The 6,000-nt window shown below is 40.3% G+C and overlaps 1 long non-coding RNA gene across 1 annotated transcript in view; it reads left to right on the plus strand.

Annotated features, from left to right (window-relative positions):
• LOC147176776 (uncharacterized) overlaps window positions 1-5,643 on the plus strand; it is a 43,820-nt gene extending 38,177 nt beyond the window's left edge. Inside the window, exons 4-5 of the long non-coding RNA XR_015094479.1 lie at window positions 4,641-4,785; window positions 5,357-5,643. This is a non-coding gene — a long non-coding RNA (uncharacterized LOC147176776). The remainder of the gene's footprint in view (window positions 1-4,640; window positions 4,786-5,356) is intronic.
• Window positions 5,644-6,000: the final 357 nt, after the last annotated feature.

Genomic DNA, 6,000 nt, shown 5'->3' on the forward strand with positions numbered 1-6,000 from the left:
GCTTCATTTATCTCCAAGCAGGACATCTCCCCAATACAATTACAATTGACTGAAAACTAAATTAATCTGTAACACAGATTGTGGTTTGTAAGCATAACAAGATATTGGCACTATTTTATTTATTTATTTATTTTATTCACGTTTACATGTCCATTAGGTACATTTGGAATTCAATCCAAGCAACAGACAGAAGCAATTCGCACAATAAATTGTGGTTTGTTTAACCATCATGACCAATCTCAGGCTCTATTAACTCCAAATGGAGACTTGAAGGCTTGCTTGATTATTACGGTATTCAAATTCTGTTATTTATGTGTTGTGTGTGATATTATTAAGATGATCCATCGCTTCTTATTATGGTTTACAAAGACAATCAAAATCTGAACATGTGCTTTCTGCACCAGTCTATAAGCAGAATATCCAATACTGGACTGAAGTGACAGAAATTTTCAATAAACCCCATTTCCCCTCTTCTGAGATTGTATTGCTGTGCAACAGGCTGGTCATTAATTGGCGACCGTCAATTAATCACTGCTGCTACAGACGGCTGCATCTATTGATCTTGTCCAGCACTTATTTTTCATCCCTAAATGACAGCAATTGCCAGATTTGACCAGCACGTGTAATGGACAGCAAAGAACCAATGACCCGGGTGTCAGTCTCACCAGTACTGAGCACGGCTTCCCCTCCCCCCCAGTGCTACCAAATAGCATCTTTACCATTTACCTCGGAAAGGTTTAGACTGCCCTAAGAGCACAGCAGCGAAACAGTGGGCGCTGGTGCTCAGATGACCTTTTCTGTTTAAGGCTTAATCTGTGACAAATGCTTGCTTTAATTAGTTTGATACCCCCTGCCTGGACTGCCACCCCACCCGGCTCCCCTCGCTCTCTCCACGTTTCTCTGTCTCCATTTTGCAATCGCACATCAATGTAATTTAGGAATGATTTAGCGGCACTGTAGCCAGAGGTGGAACAAAATATGGACATTCCAGGAAACATATGGCTTCTTAAATGATACGGAAAATGTAATGTTGGAAATATAAAGCTCACGAGAAAGTTAGTGAGGTAACCATTGTTTTGTTAAAAAACAGTCATGTCTGAAATATCCAAAGGTGGGCATTACGTCAATACTGACAGAGGGTCGGTCAATCTGTCAACGACAGACAACAGATTGGTGAGAGTGTAATTGTCAATAACTGGGTCAATATCAACTGACGGACTCCCGTTTTGTATTTATTGGTACAACTGTATGGCATACACTGGCATTTATAGAGAGAGACAGAAATTAACAAGAAAATGCCACAGAGAAATCAATGTATTCAAGTTAGACAAGTTTCACTTATCGCTATGGAAGCATTAGCAGTCCAGAGCTATGCGGGCGGTCCCCACAAAAGCTGTTGCCAGCAGTATATTGTACTTCCCGATTCTTTTTTATTATTATTATCATTTAAATGTCCGTAGACTGTTCACCCTAAACTAAATAAATAAATAAACAAAATTGTTGTCTTCTTCTTTTGCAGCGAAGTGTTGTTCAAGTGACATAAGTCAGGCTTCCATCTAATTGTTTCAAAAATTTTAAGCAAATTTACTGAATATGCGAATATTGAGAGGGGACTCCACAGCTGTAGGTGGCGGTATACGCCACAGAGACGTGATCCACCAGTAATTTAAAAGAAGAAGAAGAAGACCAGGAAGCAACTGCGCCGTGCGATGACGTCGTATGAGTTTTCTTTTGTAATTCTTGATAAACCGTAGCGTTTCTTTGACGTTTTCCATCTAAAATAGTATTAATATTCACTTATTTAATTAATTCCAAAAATATTTCAGTTTCGTCGTCCCCCCCAAACATAACTTACTTTATCGTCCGACATTTCTTTGTGACTACAAACGTGCGTGCGTAATAGCCGGTCAAAATGTGCAACGTGTGTATCCGGTCTTGCCAGCGGTTATTCGCAAGACCTGTTTCCATAGCCAAAATTCGCATTTTGCTTTTTTCGATACACTTCAAAATCCCCCCCACCCACACCCCTCTAAGCGTAAAAACTTTTATTGCAAATTTTGGGCCCTTTTTTCAAATTTCTAGCATTTCTATTCAGATTTATTTGCGCATTTCTTGAAAATTCGAATAAAAATGGGTGGCTGGAAACCCAACTATAGATGCTCTTCACTGCCTCCTATTGCCTGGGAGAATATAAACTACAACATGGACAGGCCACGTTGAGTATAAAAAGTTACAATCCGCCAATAAACTAAGAGAAGAAGAAGAAGGAGGAGATGAAGAAAAATAACCGAAAATACTGTATAGAAAATGTAGAATATATAGAAGTGCGAAATATAAGAAAATCCAATTTTTAATACTTAATTTGAGCTGGTTGTGTCATTTAATAGAGTTTGTTAGTTCATCTCGATAATAGCGATAATGGCGTGACGGACTGACAAACCGGTGAAATTGACTGACGGCCCTAAAAATATGTAATTTAGCGATGATGGAATAAAATTCAAATAACAATGACGGGTTAGATTAGGGGTTAGGGATAGGGTTAGGATTTTTCCCCAAACGTCACAAAATTAAAACGTTGCTCTTCCTGAGCTTCATCCAAAGACAGAATCCGATCACGGGTTCCACTGCAGCTACAAACACAAGTAAAATAGATGCATGGCCACAACCCCCTGTTTTATTGGAAAGGGCCCTAATTATTAGGGTGTAAGTCAGGCTGTGACTGGAGGGCCGTGTCTTTGATGCAGGCCTAGTTTATATTTATCCCCTCCTTTGCCGCTATAGCAGCAGTGCCACCGTCACTACCAGCAGCGTGTGGCGGTTTTATTACATTGCCCACAGGCAGGTTCAGCCTTGTCTTGCTCTCTCTCCCTCTCTCACACACACACACACACACACACACACACACACACACACACACACACACACACACACACACACACACACACACACACACACACACACACACACACACACACACACACACACACACACACACACTGTATACAGCCTGCAGGTCCGGCAGCCGGTTGAGTCCCCTCCACAGCCAACATCCCCATGCAGGCCCACTTGGTCCCTTGGGACCGTGGAGGGAGGGTGAGGGTATTATGGTAATGCTATAGCCTGCTGCTCCCTTCTCTGTGGTGTTGCACAGCTGGGAAGGGGCCATCATGACAAGTATTGTAGCAATCGGTTTGAGAAGGACACGTCACAAGGATGAGTACTGCATGCATAGATCACATAAAATATGATGAAAACGCGCATGAGGGCGACCAGGGATAAAATGCAAAACTTGTTATGAACCCCTTATATCAAGTCTACTGTCGAAACTGCCTGCTGTAAATCTATATTTTTGCCTCTTTACTTTTGTATTTTATTCAATATTTCCCATGTTAGGCTGGTCATATCTCAGGACAAGGGCCCGTGGCACATGAGCAAGAAATAGGACATAAAGTATTTGAATCGCTAATGCTCCGTAGAGCTTTACCCGAGAGTATTGTAATCCATTCAAAATCCATTAGAAAAGTGGCAGAACTCAAATAACCTTGTGTTGCACCTTTCACCAAACCGCTCTGATTTCATGCGAAGCTCCTCCATCCTATTAATGTACATTTAGGCACAAATGAAAGCCGGACAATAATGATCTATTATCTCATCATATCATTGAGTGATGTCCCAACATACAGTGTGGATATTCCCCTAAATGAATTATTTAGAACTGTGTGAATGTTGTCTGTTTTTAATACGACCTTGATGATCACTCATGCAAAGTTGGGTTCGGATGATTTGAAAACAAATGTTCAGCTTTGGCGTTAAAATCTCTGTTCAGACCAAATTTTGAAAAATATTCTTCATTTTCATGTTCACCATGGCAAGAGAATTGGAAAAGTCATTTAACCGCAGCTTTTATGCAAAATGAAAGGCCAAAATAAAAAAACTAAATAAATAAAAAAAATTTTTCTGGTGGACATAAGGTCAGGTTCTTTCTTTGCAAGTCATTACATACGTTCAGGGACGGCGCTAGAGGGGAGCTACAAGTATAGCCCCATCACAAATCGGTGTAGTCCCATTAAGCCAATTTTATTTGATTATATTTAGAAATTATTTCTCCGCCCCACTTTAGCCCCGGGAGAGAAAAAAATCCTGGAACCTTTCTTGCACGTTATCTGAGAAGAATGTCCTCGTTTTAACAGGAGGGAATATCGGATATTTCATATTAAACTTTTAATATATTGCCCCCTATTTCTATTGCCTGGAAGTGTATAAATGAAGCAATAACTTTTTGGGATTGTGTGCAAAAGACACCTTCATTTTGTGGGGTTGCAGTAAATTGATGATTTGGAAACAGAAGACATCTGGTTTTGTTGAAATTTTGCTCAAAATAGGCGATTCAGCACAATCCTCCAATCCAATATTGGAAGTGGGGGTATCCATTACATCAATTCTATTTTCAGAGCAGGTTTGACCAGCAAACGGTTTGATTAATTACGTGCATAGTGCATATCTGAGGCGAAGGGTTGTTGAACATTCTGAAAATGAAGTATTAAAAATGCATAGTATGTCATTACTCCTGCTGCCAAATAGAAGTATAGAAGACAGAGAGAAAAAAAAGTGTTCCACTTTTTCTTCTTTTTTTTTTTTAGGTTTTCTGACCTCACAAAGGGCAAAGAAGAGTGTGTGTAATGGGGATGAGTGGTCTCCTTCATTTCACTAATCTCCATGAAACCTGAGCTTTTATTGGATCTGAAGGGCATTAATAGACAGGCGTCCTCCAGCCCTGCGCAATAGGTGAGTGAGTGTATCGTGCAACTAACTAGCAAACAGTGTGTACAACACGATGTTGGTGAAAACATCACAGGATTTAATTTCTGTATCAATTTTCATATTTGATTAAATATCTGCTAAAAGTGGGCGGGTGAAACAACAATCAACTAAGACATTGTCAGCACAAATGCGGTGTAATCCCCCCCAACACATGCGCGCACACACACAAACACACACTCAACTCCACACATACACACTCACACACACCAGGAGGCCTTATTAATTATTTGTAGCCACTTGACTTCATATTGTGCAGCCAGTGGCTTGGTCAAAGATTATAATTACCACTTCCCTGTTTGTATCATTTTCCATCTCTTGTGCTTTTAGTGCAGTATTACCTCTCTTGTCGCTCTCCCTCCCTTGCTTCCTCCCTCTCTCCTCTGCCGTATACACAAGACCAAAAGTGCAGGCACATCATTTATTGATAAGACAAAAAGAATGTAATGAAATTATCAATGTTCTTGAATTAATTATGAACATGATTAAGAAAGCTAAAATCTCAGGAGCCGGTCTCTCATTACCCATTCACTCTTAGGGATTGCTTTCATTCAGTAAAGGAGAGGCGAAAAAGCCTCGCAGCAGAGCCCAGTCTGGCTCAGTCCGCCTCCCCGTGAGCCTGTCCCAAGGTCTCCACTGCCGGGCTCCACTGGCCAAACCTCCGACATGCCCGGACCTCGCCCCAGCTCGTGTGCCTCCCGCTGGAATGTGGCCGAGTGTTGCGAGCTTCCCCGTGGCCCGGAAATACAAGGATGCGCTCAACTCAGCTCATGCTTGGCTTGACATCTCCATTGTCCAGCACTGAAAACTTTTGAGGCACCCAAAAAAAAAGTTGAATTCAAGGTAGGTGAACTTTTTCAGACTTTTACTATTGTAAATGCTTTCTGTTTTGTTTATAGTTTAAAAAAATAATAATAATAATAATAATAATAAGCAGCTTAACATGTATCTGAATTTGTAAAGACAACATTGACTAGCATGGACAGTGTGTGTGTGTTTTTTTTTTGTCTTAACTATGTCATATGAATATCATTTAAAAACTGTACAATTTGTGTTTTGTTGAGTGACTTGTAATTGATATTTCATATTTATAATACTGAAATTCCTGTCATAGACAAAACACTCTGCTATCACATGTCAATTCTGGGCTTCTTTTTTTTAGTTTGAAGCTTGCTGAAAAAT

The sequence above is a fragment of the Leptonotus elevatus genome, chromosome 3 (genome assembly GCF_054856555.1).
Source record: "Leptonotus elevatus isolate MCC_2025b chromosome 3, RoL_Lele_1.0, whole genome shotgun sequence".
Classification (NCBI taxonomy): Eukaryota; Metazoa; Chordata; class Actinopteri; order Syngnathiformes; family Syngnathidae; genus Leptonotus; species Leptonotus elevatus.